Source organism: Pleurodeles waltl, chromosome 3_1 (genome assembly GCF_031143425.1).
Source record: "Pleurodeles waltl isolate 20211129_DDA chromosome 3_1, aPleWal1.hap1.20221129, whole genome shotgun sequence".
Lineage (NCBI taxonomy): Eukaryota > Metazoa > Chordata > Amphibia > Caudata > Salamandridae > Pleurodeles > Pleurodeles waltl.
Window position 1 is genome coordinate 1958245940 of NC_090440.1, and position 20319 is coordinate 1958266258.

A 20319-nucleotide genomic window follows, 5' to 3' on the forward strand; every position below is an offset into this window, starting at 1 on the left:
GTGGTCCATAGGACCACTACCTGCTCTGAAAAATTATTTTTGTTTCCATTCACAAAGGGGAAGGGGTCGCATGGGGACCCCTTCCCGTTTGCGGCTGGGTTACCATCCACTTCAAGTGAATGGTAACTGCGATTTCATTTGCGATAATTGCATAGCATTGCGAGTCGCAAATAGGAAGGGAACACCCCTTCCTATTTGCGAGTCGGAAATGCATTTTGTGAGTCGGATCCGACTCGCAAAATGCATTTCTGCATACCAGAGAGGCTTTTGCGTTCGCAAAACCCTTTTTACATCTGGCCCTAAGTGTGGCTCAACAGACTTGTCCCACACTTAAGGGTCTGAGACAGCAAGCTGTCAAAGAAGAGTCAGGGGATATCAGTGGCACCCACAGGGTGTGCTGGGTGAACAATCTCTTGTATTCTGAGGGAAGGGATACAAAACCTGGTGCCACCAGGAGACTGGTCACTCCCTTGTACTACAGAAAATGTTTGTTCATTCAGCACATGATATTCCCCTTGCTTGGCATCTGGGGCAATGAAAGACCTGGGACAGACTGGTCCCTCACTTTCACTGGCCTCACATGTGAGAAGATACCAAGGAGTTTTGTCGCTCCTGTGTCACTTGTCAAGCCAGTGGCAAGACAGGTGGCACTCCAAAGGCCCCCTTAATCCCAGTGGTTGGGGTACCCTTTGAAAGGGTAGGGGTTGATATTGTTGCCCCCCTTGGCCCTCCCACAGCTTCTGGAAACAGATTAATTCTGGTGGTGGTGGACCATGCCACCAGGTAACCATACCCCTTTAGAACCACTACAGCTCCTGCAGTGGCCAAAGCCCTTCTGGGTGGCTTTTCCTAAAGAGGTGGTATCAGACAGGGGTAGCACCTTCATGTCTGCCTACCTAAAAGCAATGTGGAAAGAGTGTGATGTAACTTATAAATTCACCACACCTTACCATTCCCAGACAAATGGGTTGTTTGAAAATTTTAATAAAACACTCAAAGGCATGATTATGGGACTCTCTGAAAAACTCACAAGGGGATGGGATGTCCGGTTACCATGCCTCCTTTTTGCCTACAGGGAGGTACCCCAAAAAGGAGTACGCTACAGCCCCTTTTAACTCCTCTTTAGTCACCCGGTTAGGGATCCATTGACTCTTGTAAAGGAGGGTTGGGAGCAGCCCCTGAAGCCCCCTAAACATGATATAGTGGATTATGTGCTTGACCTAAGATCTAGAATGGCTGAGCACATGAAAAAGGCCACCAAGAACTTTTAGGCAAGCTAATAATTGCAGAAGCAATGGCATGACCAGAAGGCTGTCAGAGTGTACCAAACAGGGCAGAAAGTGTGGGTCCTGGAGCCTGTGGTACCAAGGGCACCCCAAGATAAATGGAGTGGACCACGCATTATAGTGGAGAAGAAGGGTGAGGTCACTTATTTAGTTGACCATGGCACTTCAAGGAGTCCTTTCAGAGTACTTTATGTGAATCTCCTAAAGCACTGCTATGACACGGCTGACATAACCCTGCTCATGGCCACTGATAAGGGACAGGAGAAAGAGAGTGACCCTCTCCCTGATCTCTTCTTCAACGCTGCAGTTGATGGCTCAGTGGATGAAGTAATTCTAGCAGACTGCCTTACTGAATCTCAGAAGGAAGACTGTAGGAACCTCCTAGGCCAGTTCTTTGAACTGTTTTCCCTGACAACTGGTCAGACTACATGGTGACAGTTTGCCTGTTATAAGTAAGTAAAGTATAGGCAACCTGATCATGTTAGAGATTGCATCAAGGCTGAAGTTCAAAAGATGCTTGACCTAGGAGTGATTGAGCACTCTGACAGCCCCTGGGGCTAGCCCAGTGGTGCTGGTACCCAAACCTCACTCACAAAATGGAAAAAGGGAAATGAGGTTCTGTGTAGATTACAGAGGGCTCAACACAGTCACTAAGACTGATGCTCACTCTGTACCCAGGTCAGATGAGCTAACAGATACACTGGCATCTGCCAGGTATCTAAGCACCTTTTACTCGACTGCAGGGTACTGGCAGATCAAATTGTCACAGGATGCAAAACCCAAAACTGCTTTCTCAACCATTGGATGGCATTTTTAGTTTACAGTTATGCCCTTTGGTTTGAAGAATGCACCTGCCACTTTTCAGAGGTTGGTGAATTCAGTACTCCAAGGTCTGGAAGCTTTTAGTGCAGCATATCTAGATAATATAGCTGTCTTTAGCTCCACCTGGGATAACCACCTGCTCCACCTCTGGAACGTTTTAGAGGCTCTGCAAAAGGCGGGCCTTACTATTGTGGCTTCAAAATGCCAGAGAGGGCAGGGGAAGGTGGTTTATCTGGTACACACAGTAGGTGGGGAACAGATTCAGCCACTGCAGGGGAAGATCAAGACTATTTTAGATTTGACTCCCTCTAAAACACAGATCCAGGTCAGAGCCTTTCTCACTGGGTGTTACAGGATGTTCATTTCAAACTATGGCTCCATTGTGGGACTCTCTTAATCACCTCACTTCTAAGAGGATGCCTAAAAGGTATTATGGACAGCCAGCTGTCAAAATGCGTTTGAGGAGCTAAACAGACCATGTGCTCTGTACCTGTTCGTTCTAAAAAGCCCAAACTCCTCCAAGAAGTTTATAGTTCAGACTAATGCTTAAGGGTTAGGGGTCGGGGCAGTTCTTGCACAGCTTAATACAGAGGACTAGGACCAACCAGTTGCTTTTATCAGCAGACGGTTGACCCCCCCCAGAGAAAAGTGTTGGTCAGCCATAGAGAGGGAGGCCTTTGCTGTGATCTGGGCCTTGAAGAAGTTGAGACCATATCTCTTTGGCACTCACTCCATTGTTCAGACAGACCACAAACCTCTCTTATGGCTAAAGCAAATGAAAGAAGAAAACTCTAAATTGTTGAGGTGGTCCATTTCCCTACAGGGGATGGGCTTTACAGTGGAACATAGACCTGGGAGTAACCACTCCAATGCAGATGGACTCTCCAGATATTTCCACTTAGACAATGAAGACTCACCTGGGCAAGGTTTGCCTTATTGTCCCTCGTTTGGTGGGGGGTTGTGTAGGAAAGTACCCTCTTTCCTGGCATGGTTACTTCCATTTTCTGCCTGATGTCAGTGTGCTTGTCTGTGTTCACTGGGATCCTGCTAACCAGGACCACAATGATTATGCTCTCTCTCCTCTAAATTTGGTTGTTGCATACTGGTAACCCAGTAGTATTTCACCCACAATTGGCATACTGGTGCCCCCTTATAAGTCCCTAGTATATGGTACTTAGGTACTGAGGGAATTGGGGCTCCAGGAGATCCCTATGGACTGCAGCATATATTTTGCCACCCATAGGGAGCCCATGCAAAGGCTTCTGCAGGACTGCCATTGCAGCCTGCATGAAAGGGTGCATGCAGCCTTGCACTGCCATTTACACTGCACCAGGTAACTTGTAAGTCACCCCTATGCAGGCCCTCCAGCCCTGAGGGCAGGGTGAAAAGTACCTGTGTGTGAGGGCACCCCTGCAGTAGCAGAGGTGCCCCCACAACCTCCAGGACCATGTTCCCAGACTTCGTGAGTGCGAAGACGCCATTTTACGTGTGCACTGAACATAGGGCACTACCTATATCCAGCTGCATAATGGTAGCTCTGAACATAGGCATTTTTGGTATCAAACATGTAGGAATCATACACCAATGCTTTTGCAAGCATTGGTTGTATGATCCCATGCACTCTGGGGGCTCCTTAGAGGACCCCCAGTACTGCCTTTATAACCTTCTGAGGTTTTCCAGGCAGCCCCAGCTGCTGCCACCACAGACAGGTTTCTGCCCTCCTGTTGCTTGAAAGGCTCGAGCCCAGGAAGGCAGAACAAAGGTTTTCCTTTGGGAGAGAGGTGCCTGATCTTCTTCAGACTCTCTGCACTGCTGTGGGTCTCCTGGGACTTCTCCCATGGGTTGAGTACCCTTTGGACCTTGCTGGTCCCGGCAGCTCCACTTTTCCATCAACCGCAACCTTTGCCAGGGCTTGTTGGCATTTTTTTCACACCACAGACTGACTTCAATCCTTCATCCACCGTGGGACGTCAACTGCATCACCCAGGGACTCTTCATCAGCTCCAGTGCTGCACTGCTGACCGTCTTTGTCTCATAGTCGACCAACTCCTGCATTCAGAGATGGGTGGGTAGTGGCTCCTGCCACCACCAGACACTCCAACTTGAACTGGTCTTGGTCTCCTTCTTTTCCAGGTCTTCCTCTTCCAGGATCCACCTTTGGTTCCTTGCAGTCTTGTCTGGGTCTTACAATATCCTTTTCTGAAGTCCTTTGCGTTGGTTTGTGTAGAACCAGTAATTTATCTCTTCTCTCCTGGTCGCTGGGGGGCACTCTGGTACTTACCTTGTGGGTTTCCTAGTTCCTCTAGCACCCCGCTACCAATTCCACTTCCTCTGTTTAGGACCTGACCTTTGTAATCCACTTTTTTAGTATATGGTTTGGTCCCCCCCACCAGGCCTTCAGTATTGACTATTGCTTTTGTAGGAAGCTGGCCTGGTGTGTGGTGGGTACCTATGGTCCTACACCTTATACCAGGTCCAGGTATCCCCTCAGAGTGAAGTGTAGGCAGTGTCTAGAAGCCAAGCTCTCTAGAGGTAGCTGTGGATGAGCAGCCAAGACTTATCTAGGAGACATGCAAAGCTCATGCAATACCACTGTAGTCACACAGCACTTACACACATGAAAGAAAACACTCAGTTGTACAAAAATGAAGGTGCTTTATTTTTTAGAACAAATCACCACAAAATACTAGACAGGTAATACACCCTTAAGGAGGTAGGTAATACACTAAATATATACACTAGTACTCAGAAATAAGCATAGAAAGGTTAGAAGACAGTGCAAATAGCAATAACCAATAGTAACCCTAGGGGCAGCACAAACCATATAATAAAGAAATGGAATGCGAACAAGGTGCCCCACCTAGGTGAGTAAAATGTGTAGAGGGGAGTTCGGGGTATCAAAAAACCACAAAGGTAAGTAACACAGTACCCACCAGCGACCAGGAACGCAGGAATAAAACACTGGATTTTCCCCAAACCACCCAAAAGGAGGACAAGAAGACAAAGAAGACACCCAGAGAAGGCTGCAAGAAAACCAGCGTTGGATTCCGGAAGAAAGAAGACCTGTGGACAGAGATGACCAAGTCCAAGAGTCAGTGCAGTCCAGGAGGAGTAGGAGCTACTACCCACCCAGCTGTGGATGCAGGAGTTGTTTAACGGTGAAGAACAGGTCAGTACTGCAGCGCTGGAGCCGGAGAAGAGTACCTGATGGATGCAAATGAAGCCCCATGCTGCAAAGAAGAATGGAGATGGGTGTCGGTGCAGGAATTCCCCCAACAGGCCTTGGCGAAGGCAAACTCGTGGTTAGTGGAAACGTGGTGCCGCCAGGGACCAGCAAGGCCCAGGAGGACTCAACCCAGAAGTGGGAGTCACAGGATCAGAGAGTCCAAAGGAGCAGAGGCAGCACCCACAGGACAGGGACACAGGAGTCGCAGAAGAAGCCCACGCAGCACTACAAAAGAGGATCCCTCACCGCAGGAGGCTGTGCTTTGCATAGTGGAGTGCTGGGGGCTGGAGCTAAAGGTTGCCTGAAGATCCCTTGGAGGAGAAGCAAACAAGCCTTGGCAGATGCAAGAGACGTGGTGTACTGGGGTACTGTCCTGTGTGGGAAGGCAAAGGCTTACCTCCACCAAACTTGGACAGCTGGCAGAGAGGGCCAAGAGGACTACTCCAGATCACTACCCGTGATGCAGGATCCACGCAGCTCAGCAGGAGAGGGGATCCATGCAGCTGGTCGTCACTTGTTGTAGGTGCCTGCGGTTGCAGGGGAAGTGACTCCTTCACTCAAAGGGAGATTACTTCTTCTTGAGCAGGCTGAAGAGCTGCAGTCTTCTGAGGATGCACGGTGAGGGAAATGTTGCAAAGCTGGCAGGAGCCCTGGAAAAAATGTTGTTGAAGAGTCCTTTCTTCTTGGAAGCAGCTTGTTGGGTCCTGGAGGTTCCGGTTGCAGTTCCAGAGGCCAAAAGTCAAATGAGAGGTGACTTGCTGGAATCTTGCAAGCCGAATCTGAGGACCCACCCAAGAGGGAGGACCCTAAATAACCCTGAAAGGGGGATTGGTCACCTAACCAGGTAAGCACCTACCTGGAGGGGGCTCTGACGTCACCTGCCTGGCCACTCAGATGCTTCCAGAGTTCCCTGCTAACCTTGGAAACAAGATGGCAAAACCCAGGGAGCTCTGGGCACCACCCCTGGGGTGGTGATGGACAGGGGAGTGGTCACTCCCCTTTCCATTGTCCAGTTTCGCACAAGAGCAGAGACTGGGGGTACCTGAAACTGTGTGGACTGGTTTATGCACAGAGGGCACCAAATGTGCCCTTTAAAACAAACCAGTGGCTTGGGGAGCTACCCCTCCCAAGCCAGTCACACCTATTTCCAAAGGGAGAGGGTGTTACCTCCCTCTCCCAAAGGAAATCCTTTGTTCTGCCTTCCTGGGCTCGATCAGACCAAGCAGCAGGAGGGCAGAAACCTGTCTGAGGGATGGCAGCCGCTGGGCTACCCAGAAAACCCTGATAGACTGGTGGTAGCAACGTTGGGGGTCCTTTGAGGAGCCCCCAGAGTGCATGGAATCATACTTCCAATACTTGCAACAGTATTGGGGTATGATTCCGACATGTTTGATACCAAACATGACCAGGTTCTGAGTTACCAATATGTAGCTGGACATGGGTAGATACCTATGTCCAGTACACACGTAAAATGGCATTCCCGCACTTACAAAGTCCTGGAAAATAGATCTGGAGTTTGTGGGAGCACCTCTGTTAGTGCAAGGGTGCCCTCACACAGAGGTACCTTCACCCTGCCCTCTGGGCTGAGAAGGCCTACCATAGGGGTGACTTATAGTGACATCTAGTGAAAACAGGTAAATGCACCTGTTTCACGCAGGCTGCAATTTCAGGCCTGCAGAACCCTTTGCAAGGGCTCCCTATGGGTGGCAGAATAACTGCTGCAGCCCATAGGGATCCCCTGGAACCTCAATACCCTGGGTACCTATGTACCGTATACTAGGGACTTACATCAGGGGGCCAGTCTGTCAATTGTGGAAAGAAAAAGGTACAATTTAGAGGAGAGAGCAAAACTACTGGAGTCCTGGTTAGCAGGAACCCAGCAGACACGGTCAAACATACTAACAGGCAGAAAATGGGGTAACGATGCCAAGAAAGAGGGTAGTTTCCTACTCAACCTCCCCGCCCCAACCTCCCCGCCCCAACCCCCCCACCCCCCTGAAAAACGAAGGACAAGAAGGCTAACCTTGGCCAGATGAGTCTTCATTGTCTAAGTGGAAGTATCAGGAGAGTCCATCTGCATTGGAGTGGTTACTCCCAGGTCTATGTTGCACTGTATAGTCCATTCCCTGTAGGGATATGGACCACCTTAACAATTTGGGGGTTTCTCCCTTCATCTGTTTGAGCCATAGAAGGGGCTTGTGGTATGTTTCAACAATGAAGTGCCAAATGGGTATAGCCTCAGCTTCTTCAAAGCCCAGATCACAGCAAAGGCCCCCCTTTCTATAGTTGACCAACTCTTCTCTCTAGGGGCAAACCTTCTGTTGATAAAAGCAACTGGTTGATCCTGGCCCTCAGTGTTGAGCTGAGAAAGAACTGCCCCCACCCCTACCTCTGAAGCATCAGTTTGGACAATGAATGCCATGGAGTAGTCAAGGGCTTTTTAACACTGATGCAGAGCACAAGGCCTGTTTAAGGTCCTCAAAAGCTTTTTGACAGCTAGCTGTCCATAAAACTTTCTGTGGCATCTTTTTAGCTGTGAGGTCATTAAGGGGTGCTACAATGGAACCATAATTCTTGATGAACCTCCTGTAGTACCCAGTGAGGCCTAGGAAGGTTCTCATCTGGGTCTGTGTGGTAGGGGAATCCATTCTAAAACCGTCTGGCTCTTTCCCTGCAGTGGTTGAATCAGGCCTCCACCTATCAGGTGGCCCAGATATGCAACCTTCCCCTGCCCTTTCTGGCACTTAGAGGCCTTGATTGTAAGGCCTCCTTTTTGCAGAGCCTCCAAAACATTTTAGGGATGGCCCTGGTGGTCATCCCAGGTGGAGCTAGACAGCTATGTCATCGAGATAGGCTGCACTATAGGCTTCCAAACCTTTGAGGATTGTATTCGCCAGCCTCCAAAAAGTGGCAAGTACATTCTTCAACCTAAAGGGCATAACAGTAAATTGATAATGCCCTCCAATGGTTGAGAATGCAGTTTTTGGTTTTGCATCCTGTGACAATTTGATCTGCCAATATCCTGCAGTCAAGTCAAAGGTGCTTAGATACTTGGCAGATGCCAGTATGTCTATTAGCTCATATGCCCTAGGAATAGGGTGAGCATCAGTCTTTGTGACTGTGTTGAGCCCTCTGTAATCAACACAAAACCTCATCTATCTTTTTCCATTCTGTGAGTGAGGTTTTGGTAACAGCACCACTGTGCTAGCCCATAGGCAGTCAGAGTGCTCAATCACTCCTAGGTCTAGCATCTTTTGCACTTCAGTTTTGATGCAATCCCTAACATGATCAGGTTGCTTGTAAATGTTACTTTTAACAGGCAAGCTGTCCCCTTTGTCAATGGTGTGTTCACACCAGGTTGGTTGACCAGGTGTCAGAGAACTTGCCTAAGAGGTTCCTGAAGACCTCTTTCTGAGACTCAGAAAGGCAGTCTGCTAGGACCACTCCATCCACTGAGCCACCAGCTGCAGTGGTGGTGAAGAGATCAGGGAGAGGGTCACTCTCTTCTTCCTGTCCCTCATCAGTTGCCATGAGTAGGGTCAGATCAGTCATATCATAGCAGGGCTTAAGGCGGTTCATATGAAGCACCCCGAGGGGGCTTCTAGGAGTGCCAGGGTCCACCAAATAGGTGACCTCACCCTTTCTCTCCACTATAGTGTGGGGACCACGTCATTTGGCTTGGAGTGCCATGGGGGCCACAGGCTTCAGGACCCACACTTTCTGCCCTGGCTGGTATACTGTTAGGACAGCCTACTGTCATCCCATTGCTTTTGCGGTTCTTGGCTGGCCTGAAGGTATTTAGTGGCCTTTTTCATATACTCAGCCATCCTGGATCTGAGGCCAAGTACATAATCTACAATGTCTTTCTACTGCTGGAACAGCCAAGTCTTGAGAAGTCTCTTGGAGGTAAGGATGACCTTGGTATGATGCAGGTGGGTGCGAAGAGTGTTCCACGTCTTGGTGGTGAGGTGCGAGAATGATCTGCGGCTGCCTGTAGTTCTCCAGATGCATGGGACAGTTGCGAGGGAGAGGTCAGCGGAGCGGCGCTGTCGGGTCGGTGTGTAGAAGGAGAACTGTTTGTTGAGATATTCTGGTCCGGTGTTGTGCAGTGCCTTGTGAGGAGTTTGAAGGGGATTCTCTTGTTGACGAGGAACAAGTGCAGGTTTCTCGGGTAGCCTGTGAAGTGGCACGGAATGTCCAGGATGAGACAAGCGGAAGCGTTCTGGATGCGTTGCAGCCTTTTCTGGAGTTTGGCCGTGGTTCCTGCGTAGAGGGCATTGCCGTAGTCCAGTCTGCTGCTTACGAGGGCTTGGGTGACTCTTCTTCTGGTTTACGCAGGGATCCATTTGTAGATCTTTAAGAGCATGCAGAGGGTGTTGGAGCAGGAGGAGATGGCGTTGACCTGCTGGGTCATGGATAGTGAGGAGTCCAGGATGAATCCTAGGTTTCGTGCGTGGTCAGTGGTAGTCGGAGCAGATCAGAGTGTGGCAGGCCACCAGGAGGCATCCCATGCGGAGGGGGTGGAGCCGAATAAGAGGACCTCAGACTTGTCGGAATTCAGTTTGACAAAGCTGTTCTTCAGCCATTCGACGATGGCCTTCATTCCTTTGTGGAGGTTGGTCTTGGCAGTGTCCTTGGTGAGGGAGTGGATCAGCTGGGTGTCGTCAGGGTATGTGATGATGTTGAGGTTGTGAGATCGGGCAATGCTAGAGAGCGAAGCCATTTAGATGTTGAAGAGGGTTGGGCTGAGGGCCGAACCCTGGGGTACGCTGCAGATGATTTTGGTGGCTTCAGAGTGGAATGGATGGAGGCGGACTCTCTGAGTTCTGCCAGTGAAAAGGTAAGTGATCCAGTCCAGGGCTCAGTCGCGGATTCCTGCATTGCTGGGGTGTGTGCGGAGGGTGTTGTGGCAGATGGTGTCAAATGCGGCTGAGAGGTCCAGGAGGATGAGGGCTGTGGTTTTGCCGTTGTCCAGTATGGTTCTGATGTCGTCGGTGGCGGCAATGAGGGCAGTTACGGTGTGGTGGTTGTTGCGGAATCCGGATTGGGAAGGGTCCAGAGTGCTGTTCTACTCGAGGAAGCGGGTCAGTTGTTTGTTGACAGCCTTCTCGATGACTTTTGCCGGGAAGGGGAGCAGGGAGATGGGCTGGAAGTTCTTGAGGTCCTTTTGGTCTGCATTGGGTTTCCGGAGGAGGGCTGTTGATCTTCCAGAGTTGGGGTGCGATGACAGAGCTTGCTTTGTTGAGGATGTGGTGAGGGCAGGGGTCGGATCATGAGCCGAAGTGGATAGTGTTTATGATTTCAATGGTGTCATTGTCGTTGACGGGGGTCCAGGAGAACAGGAGGCGGGTGGGTGGTGAGTCTGTAGTGTCGGTGATTGCCGGGGGATTAAGTGCTGAAGCTACTGTGGATGTCTGCAATCTTGCAGTGGAAGCAGGAAGCTAGGGAGTCGCAGAGGTCTTGTGATGGCGGGATGTCGTTGGAGCTGGGGTTGAAGAGTTCCTTCACGATGTTGAAGAGCCCCTTGTGGCTGTGTGTGTTGTTGATGCATTCTTTGAAGGCGGTTCTCTTGGCAGTTCGGATGAGTTGGTAGTGTCTGCAGATAGCGTTTTTGAAAGCTAGGTGGTTGTCGAGTGTCTGATTATGGCGCCACTTCTTTTCGAGTCTTCGGCATGTCTGCTTAGATTCTTGGCGGTCGGCGGTGAACCAGAAGGCCTTTCCTTTCTGTTTGTGTGTCTGTTGGAGGGATTTTTGATTGGGCGAGAGTGTTGGCACAGGTTTCGATCCATTGCCTGAAGTTGCAGGCAGCTGCGTCAGTGTCGGTGTTGGTGGTGGTGGTGTCGATTGGCGGGTTCCGGGAGAGGGTAGTGATTAGTTGGTCTTCGGTGACCTTGTTCCATCTGCAGAATCTAATGCGGGTGATGGTGTGTTGTGGGTTTCTCGAAGGAGAAGTGGATGCAGCGGTGATCTGTACAGTGGTGGTGTGGCTGAAGGAGACGTGTTTGCTGGCAGAGAAAATAGGGTCGAGTGTGTGTCCTGCGGAGTGGGTGGGTGTCGTGACGAGCTGTTTAAGGCCGAGGTTGAAGAGGTTGTTGAGCAGGGTGGTGGTGGTGTAGTCGTTGGTGTTCTTGAGGTGGAATTTCAAGTCCCCAAGGAGTATGTAGTCAGTGGATGTGAGTGTGTGGATGCTGATGACGTCTGTGATGGAGTCGCTGAACTGCTGTCGGGGCTTGTGGGCCTATAGGCGAGGGTCCCTCCAAGGGTGGTGTTTGGCTCGGTGTGGATCTGGAAGGGCAGGTTCGGCGGTGCTGAGGATGTCTTCGGTGCTGGTCATGATCCTGAGGGTGATCTTGTGGGCGATGCCACCGCCTGGTTTGTTGGAGCGATCCCTGCGGGTGATCTTGTAGCCGTCCGGAGTGGCTATGCCAATGTCAGGCACTGAGGAAGGGCTTATCCAGGTCTCGGTCAGGAAGACGGCGTCTGGGGAAGCTGAGTCTAGTAGATTCCATAGTCCTACGGCATGTTTGTGAACGGAGCGAGTGTTGAGAAGGATGCATCTAAGATGGTTGCATCCTGCCTTGGTGGGTGGGTCGTTGGGGAGGAGGCTGGTGAAGGTGCAGTTCCGGTAGGAGAAGGGTCTGCGGGTGATCTGCGAGGAGGCTTGAAGGCAGGCGGGAGAGCAGCCAGTGCTGAGGGCGCAAAGGGTGGCGGTATCATAATGAAGAGGTGCGTGGTGGGGGCTGAATGAGAGCCTAGGGTTCCAGCGCATGGACAGGCGCAGACGGGCTTGCTTTTGGTGCACCAGCAGCGTGCCTGCTGCGCAGAAGCAGCCATTAAGTAGGGGGACAGGAGGGGGGGGGGGGGAAGAGAGGACAGTTGGAAGGCGGGAGTGAAAACAGCATGAAAAAAGTGGGCAGCAACGGTGGGAGAGAAGCACAAGGGAGCGGAGGGGGGCGGGGCAGTGAGTCTTCGGGTGCCACTGACAATCCCTGCTTCCTGAAGGACAGCTTGCTGTCTTAACCGTTCCAGTGTGGGAATTAGATTATACAAGCCCTCAATGTCACTGACTTTGCTACCATGTAACCAGCCCTCCAAAGCTTTTGCAGAGCAGTCCACAAAATCAAACCAATCTTAGGGGGGGAGGGGTGGGACTCTTTCTTGGTCTCTCTGAACTTGATCCTGTACTGTTAAAGTAGTGAGACCAAATCCTTCAAGCAGAGCAGACTTCAAAACTGTGTAGTTATCAGCATCCTCCTCTCTGACAGTAAGGAGTCTATCTCTCCCTTGTCAGAGAAGGAGAGCCAAAGAATAGCAGCCCACTGTCTCTGCGGGACCTTCTGAACTTTACAGGCCCTCCCCAGAGCAGCAAATCATGTGTGAGTGTCACCATCCACCTTGTATGGGGGAACCACTTTGCTAAGATTTCTAGAATCAAAAGAATGGCCCGAGGTTCCCTGAAACCAAAGCTGCTGCCACCATGGGGTGCTAACCCCAATCCCTGCCTCTCTTTCGCTCTCTCTCTACTGCCAAGGCCTCCCTGTCTAGGGCTAGCTATTGCTGCTGCACCTCAGCTTGTCCTTCTCCAGGCTCAGCTTCTTGAGCTCCCTATCTAAGGAGTCATTTTCTTGAGTTGAGCAGTTTGTCCCCTCAGACACTGAGGTGATATGAGAGTGGCAGGAGGAGGATCTGTCCCTAGACTTACTAACCCTCTGAACTAGTCCCCTGGATACAAAGGGAGGCCTACTGTCATGGCCACCTTTGGCACTAACTGTAGTGCTCCCAGCTAGACTACAGGGTTTACTAAAGACCCTATCATCCTCTGAGGGACCCTCCTCAGTGTCCAGATCGTCTCTTTCTAACACTGGGAGGTTAGAGTCTACATCCTCCTCCCTCTCCTATCCTGGCTACCAGCTTGATCCAGGTCATCCTGGAGGAAAAATCCTAGGAGTAGACCTTAATTAGGGTTCCTCCTTGTCTTCAGTTTCCTACTCTTACACACTTCTCTCAGTTCCTGAAAGGTAAGGTCCTCATAGTGAGAACCCATGTTCTGAGATGTGGTTGGTACTTTAGACATGTTAGAGTGGTGTATGGTGTGCCTAACCTCCCTAACGTCTAGTCTCGCTTACAGAAGTTTGGAGCAAGGGCTATGCCTAGACCCCTCCCTTTTCCAAACCCTAAAGACTATGGCCCTCATTACAACTTCGGTGGTCTTTTAAAAAGACCGCCGAAGTTGCGGGCGCCACTACACCGCCAGTGCTGGAGGTATATCTGGCTCCCTATTATGACTTTTCTGCTAGGCCAGTGGACAGAAACAGTGGAAAAGTCACAACCTTGCAGCCGTCTCGTAATAGAGTGGGCTGCAATGTTGATGTGCAGCAGCACCGGACGCGCAGTGAAATGCGCGATGGGGCTATGCCTGGGGTCCCTGCACTGCTCATGCCAAGTGCATGGGCAGTGCAGGGGCCCCCTGGGGCACCCCAAGTCCCCCTTACCGCTAGCCTCTCCATGCTTGCACCGCTGCCCTGGGGATTATGACCGCCAGGCGGAAGCCTGGTCGTATGTTGGAGGGGCCGGCAGTATGGCCGTGGCTAATGCGCCACCGTCATAATACGCTGGCGGTACACCGCCAGCTGTATCGCTGTCACTTTATCGACACCGTAGAAGTAGTTAGCTTCAACGCCACCGATCTGACTGAAGGCGCCGTCAATGATGGTGTCGCTGTAGTGTGCACAGTCGAAGCACTGCACACCGTAGAAACAGTTGTAGTAATGGTCGTCGACGTCACTGTAAATGCTTTTGTCGCTGATGGTGTCTACGGTGAGGGCCTTGTCGATGAGGTCACTGTCGATGTTTTTTCAGACGGCTTCTTAAAGGAATGCTGAACCCTTGGAGGTGGTGTAGGGGGTTCAGAGAAAGCCTTTTTGCGCCGTTCTGAAGAAGCAGAACACTCCTTCCTCTCCTTATGCGATGATGAAGATCTTCTGTGAGGAAAGCCAAAAGGGCTGCGATGTTTAGAAGACACTTCAGCTGTCTTTTGAAGGTCTTTTTGGGCTGCTCACTAGAAGCTTGAGAGTGAGGAGACCTGGCCATTTTTTGAGTCTTTCTTGAAGACGTAGAAGTTTACTCACTGTCAGATCCAGAAACCGGATCTTGTCTTGATTTTAACTTTTGAAGCCAAATAAGCAGCCCGCCCTCTCTGTCCTTGAGAGTCTTTATTAAAAAAATGTCCTGCATAGCTTGCAGTCCTTCCCTGAATGGTGTGGAAAAGGGCAATATCTGTAGTTTTTATGTGGATGTTAAAAATGAAGCCTTTTCTTGCCACAGGTCATGCAGGTTATGAAAAGGACTTTTTCTCCTTCTCGGACATGGTGGAAGAAACCAAAAATCAGATATTCACCAAACCAATATATGGTTTAGGAGAGTATAACTGCTAGTAGTAAGATTCTGTGGAAAAATATTCTCTGAAATTATCCTGAAAATGTGCGAGTGAGCAGAGCTTAGTGGAGACTCCCTAGCACGAGGTAGAAAATCTGAGGAACTGGAGCTTGTCACAGGAGTGCTCTAGAGGGCAAATCAGCATGATTGGCTGAAACCTAAGTTTGTTCTCTTTTTTATATTGCCTTGGATATGCTACTAAAGTGAGAGACCTAAGGCCCTCATGCACTATAGTTAACATTACATTGCTGTTATAAAGCACCGGGGGACTCCTATCTCGATGACGGGGAATTATTTAACCATGTGAATCTATGAAAGTTCCAATACTGGAGTAAGTGACTCATTTCACTTTAGTTTTCAGAGAAATTACGTCAGTGTGCCACACGTGGGGTGATTATCATTTACCTGAAAACCAAAAACAACATTGGGAGGTGGGGACGCTGTTCCCCATCTCTCGAGGCTGTTTTCTGAAGCAGGGAATCCCTCTGGTGCCCACACCAGATGAATTTCCTGACTTGTGTGCGAGGACGGCTGGGCGCCGTCCTCCACACATGAGCAATGTGGCAGAGGACGGCTTTTAGCCATCCTCAGCAAGCAAGGGCTTAAAGTTAAGGGAAGGTTGTGTTAATTGTGCATTATCATCATCAGGTTGCAGACAGCAGGGCCTGATAATGAGCAGTGCTGATTCAGATTTATGATGGAGGCTCCAGCGTGAGCACAGAGGTAAAAAGCTGAAGCACAGAGGTATTAAACGGTTAAATAAAAGTCCTTGTCAACGCAATATTGGAGGGTGAGAACAAAATAATGTTTCTGAATGCATTAAAATGAAAAGTTACCCTTAATTAATAAATTAACTCCTCATTTTAATTTTCTGCCATTTCAAAGCGTCACATTTAAAAACAGCAAGCCTCTTGCTCCCAGAGGTCAGTAGACACTGTGCCATATGTGTAACTGAAAAGTACAGATTTTTTTTTAATGTGAAAAATTTGAAGTGCAGAAAAATGTTCCATATTTTTAACTTTCTTGCAGAACATTTTTCTGTACTTCAAATTTCTCCCATTTAAAAAAAAATGGTTTTATGTTTGTGTTATACATGTAACAGTACCACATAATAGGAAAAGGTATGTCCTGTGTCACAAGTACATACAACACAGACTGACAGTCAAGCATACACATATATCCTATTCACAAGCACACATGGTCATACATTCCCAAAAGACCACTCTCTCACTGACACACGTCAGCCCTATCATAATGCCCCAAAGTATTTTGTTAAAACCACAGAATCTGAATCTATGGTCATTAGGCTTAAAGTCTATGAAGCTGGCCGTGGGGGTGCCTGTTAACAATGCACGAGTTGTTTAGCCTTCAGTAGCTCACTATGATTTTCACTGATCAGAAGTAGCTCTCACTACAAAAAAGGCTGGAGACCCCTAGTCAGGCTAGTCACACCCCTAGGGGGCACTACCTGAAGTGACCACAAAAAAGCCTGTGATAGGCAAGTGGTAAGACGAGACAGGCCTGCTCCTGGGGAACTGCATTTCCTCCTTCAGCACCTCAACCAGAAGAGCTTAGTGGTGCAGGCATCCACAAGCTGCCAGACATTCAATGCCTTAAGTGCACTCAGTTCCCGCTAACCAGGTCCCGAGTGCTAGTGCTTCTTCCCTAAAACAAGATACCTGATCACATGACCCCCAAGTGACCAGACCCTTCAGCCCCCTGCAGGTCTGTAGTAAATGGAACCCGTGGTACCTAGGGTATGGGTACTGAAGAGGGCCCTTCAGAGCTGCAGCACAACTTGTGCCACTCAAAGGGACCCAGTGCCAACCTTATGCAGACTGCCATTGCAGACCTCATGACAAGATGCTCTCACAATTGAGTGCACTACATGAGACAGAGCTAGCATGCCATGTCCCCTAACACTGCAAGTGATATATATATATATATATATATATATATGTGTGTGTGTGTGTGTGTGTAATTCACCCAATACACACACCTACTCACTCACATTCTGGCACTCCCCCTCCCCTGTACATACATGCAGACACCCCCCACCACACGTCTACATCCAGGCACCCACACTCGCTCACAAACAGGCACTGACACTCCCATTCACACACATACACGCACACAGATACCCCCATCCCTCTGCACACAAACACACATGCACCCCGACACACCCCCTTCCCCTCCGCATACATGCAGCCACACACAGCCTCCACACACACATACATACAAACACACACACACACACACACAGGGCCGGCTTTAGCGTTGGTGTCGCCCTGTGCAACAGTCTTTTTTTTTTTTGGTGCCCCCCACCCTATGACCACCTCCTCAGATCCCTCACTACCACCCAGCAAATGTGCCACTCATCTCTCCATAGCCCCCCTTTCACATACATTCGTTTTAAGCGCTTGTAAAGGCTGGCTTTACTAATCCACTCAGCTATCCACACAAAATATCATTCTGTTCTTCGCAGCAGGCATATTAAGCCTCTATGCTACTTTATGGCGAGTCAAAGCTGCCACTAGACAAACTTCCAATCTCTCTCTTTCTCTAGCAAGGACATTAATAACAAGAGGTATCTTGACATTTTAATTGCTTCCTGAAGGCTGGACGCACAAGAAACATTTTAGCAGGTGCTTTTAAATCGCAAATTTTATAAGTTATTGCTGAAGACAGCGCCCCCCTGGGGTCAGCACCTGGTGCTGCCGCGCAGCTCGCACCGCCCTAAAGCGGGCCCTGCATACACACACGCACACCCATTCAGACACACATACACCACACACATGCACCCAACTCCCCCCCACCTCCACCCTTCGGATGATCAACTTACCTTTTCCGCCAAGGTGGTCGTCCGGGAGGGGATGGGTCCTGGTGTTTTCCACCACACTGCCGATAGGACTCCGCCACGCTGTATTACGTATTGTAATATGGCAGGCGGTGTCTTGTTGCCGTGGCGGTGCTGGTGGTAAACCACCTCTTCAACTGCGCCGGCCAGGACGACTCAGTCAGATTTCCACCCGAAAACGGGTGGAAGTCCTTTCAGATCTTCTAATATGGCAGACAGCAGACCACCAGCACTGGTGGTCTGTTGACTGCAGCGGCTTTTGGGGTTTTTCACAAAGGCTGCAGATGTTGTAATGAGGGCCATAGTAAGGGACCAGGCAAATCCAGTTTAAATACATGTGCTAGACACAGGTTACTACGAGTTTCCAAGCTATGTGATGGCTTCTCTGAACCCAGGGATGTTTGGCATCAAACATCTCAGATTAGTAAACCCTCACTGATTTCAGTGAGAGATTTATTAATAAATGCACTCAGAGGGCACCCTAGAGGTGCCCCCTGAAAACCTACCAGCTAACTGGTGTGTTGACTGACTGGTTCTGACCAGCTCAGCCACCTTAGACATGTTTCTGGCCCCCCAAAGTGACAGCCAGAGCTCTCGAGGGTCAGAGACAAAAGCCTGCACAGGGCGGGAGTTTTAGCTCCTCACCCAGGCAGGATGGACAAATCATGGAGGGAAGCTTCAAAGGCCTAGCCACCTTTGGAATACAACCAAGGCTTTTCCAGATGTGGAGATTACCAATCCCCTGTCCTGACCCTACTTTTGGTGGCAGCACAGGCAGGAAAATTAGGCAGATTAGGAGGTGTGCCCATTTCATGCCAGTCCCACCCCTAAGGTGGACGAGCTTAAGTGGACGCCACTTTTCAAATTCCTCCATCTAGTTTGGAAGGAATTAGGCCATTAGGGTTAATGTTATGTCCACTTCCCAGCAGAAGTGGTCATAAGAAGGGTGTAGTCACCCTAAAGATGGTCAGCCCATTGGTTACCACCTGGCACTTCCTGTAGCGCCCCTAAATTTAGTATTTAGGTGGCACTCCTGCACCCTGGAACTCAGATCCTGACAACCTAAGATGCAAAGGACAAAGAGGAGCTACACCTGCAGAAGAGTAAAAGAAGAAGCAGCTGGCTTGGTACCAGCCCCACTGGTCTGCCTGCTGACCGCAACGGACTCTGCCCAAAAAGACGACTTGTCCTGTAGCTGAGCCTCCAAGAAACCCAGGAGGACTGTCTGCCTTCCATAAAGACTGACTTCTGTGAGCAGCAGATCTGCTCTGCAACAAAGTCTCAAGTAAGGACTCTGCAGCCTTCGGAACAGCAAAGACCTGACACCCGAAATTACCTTTGCACCTGACGTCCACGACCCGAGGTGAAGCAAAACAATGGGGTCAGCAAGGTTCCCCAGCTGTCCAGAGTCTGAGTCCACTAAGGTTTCACCCTTTTTAGACTTCCCCAAATAACCTGCAGCCTCTGCATGCAGTTCCCCTCTCCCGTGGCCTTGTGGTGTGAGAAAACTCGACACCTCCAGCAACCACTGCAAAAGGTTGCACACAACCCAATCTGAGGTCCCCCCTGCTGGACACCCCAACGACACCTGCAGCATCAACCTGCTGGACCCCCTGATTGACCAAGACTACTCCTGGACGAAGAAACTTCATGCCTAAGGACACACCTGCATCTTGAGAAAAGGATCAAAGGAGCACCTACGTTCCAAGCACTCCAAGTCTACAACCTACCTGCTTGTTGCCCCCGAATGCCTTCCTAGCCAGAGACTGCAGCCTGTTTGTCCCAAGGACCAACTCCCATTGAAAACCATTGGGCACCCAACACCTTATTGCACCCCTGCAACCGGGTGACACAGTGCTGCCCGGAGTGACCTGCTGGTGTGGTTCTCATCATTGCCCAGTATTTATCTTAACTCTCTTGGATTGGCCTCCTAAGTCATTAACTGTGTGCTTTCCTCCATATGTTAACACTGAAGAACTCTGAAATTGCACTGTCTTGGTTTTCAAAACTAAAACTTATTTGTGCTTGCAAATGTACTTACCTTGTAACTAAGTTCTTATGTGTAAAGTATATATAAGCAAAAGTATTATTTTTCTAAACTGGTCTTGGATTTATTCTTTGAGTATGTGTCTCATTTATTGCCTTCTGTGAGTACAAAAAATGCTTAGAACTACCCTCTGATAAGCCTAACTGCTCGCCCACGCTACCACAAAACAGAGCATTAGTCCTATCTACTTTTGCCTTTGTAAACTAATTGGGGATCCACTGGACTCTCTGCACGGTGTACTTTTTTTGTTGGTATACCATATAGAGCGACAGCTTCCTACAGCCACTGGTCCCCACTCCTAGGCAACAGGAGATTAAATAAAAGAACAAGCATAGACCATAACGTAAAAGGACTCAAGGAGTGTGAGATGATTTGTACATGTAAAACCGCAATAAATGTGTTGGTTTCACGTGGAAGGTGGTGTATAAAATGAAAACAGAATTAATATTTATAGTACATCATATTGGGAGCTTACAATGCAACAAAAACAAAATGTTTATGTCATGACCGAGACTCCAAAGAGTAATTAGGGAAAGCATCTACATTCACAACGTGACAGAACATTATTCTCGTCTTATCTCCCCTGCAGGTGACCCCCAGGTAGAAATGCATGCTTCCAGCATTAGTTCTGTATCAAGAGGTTGGA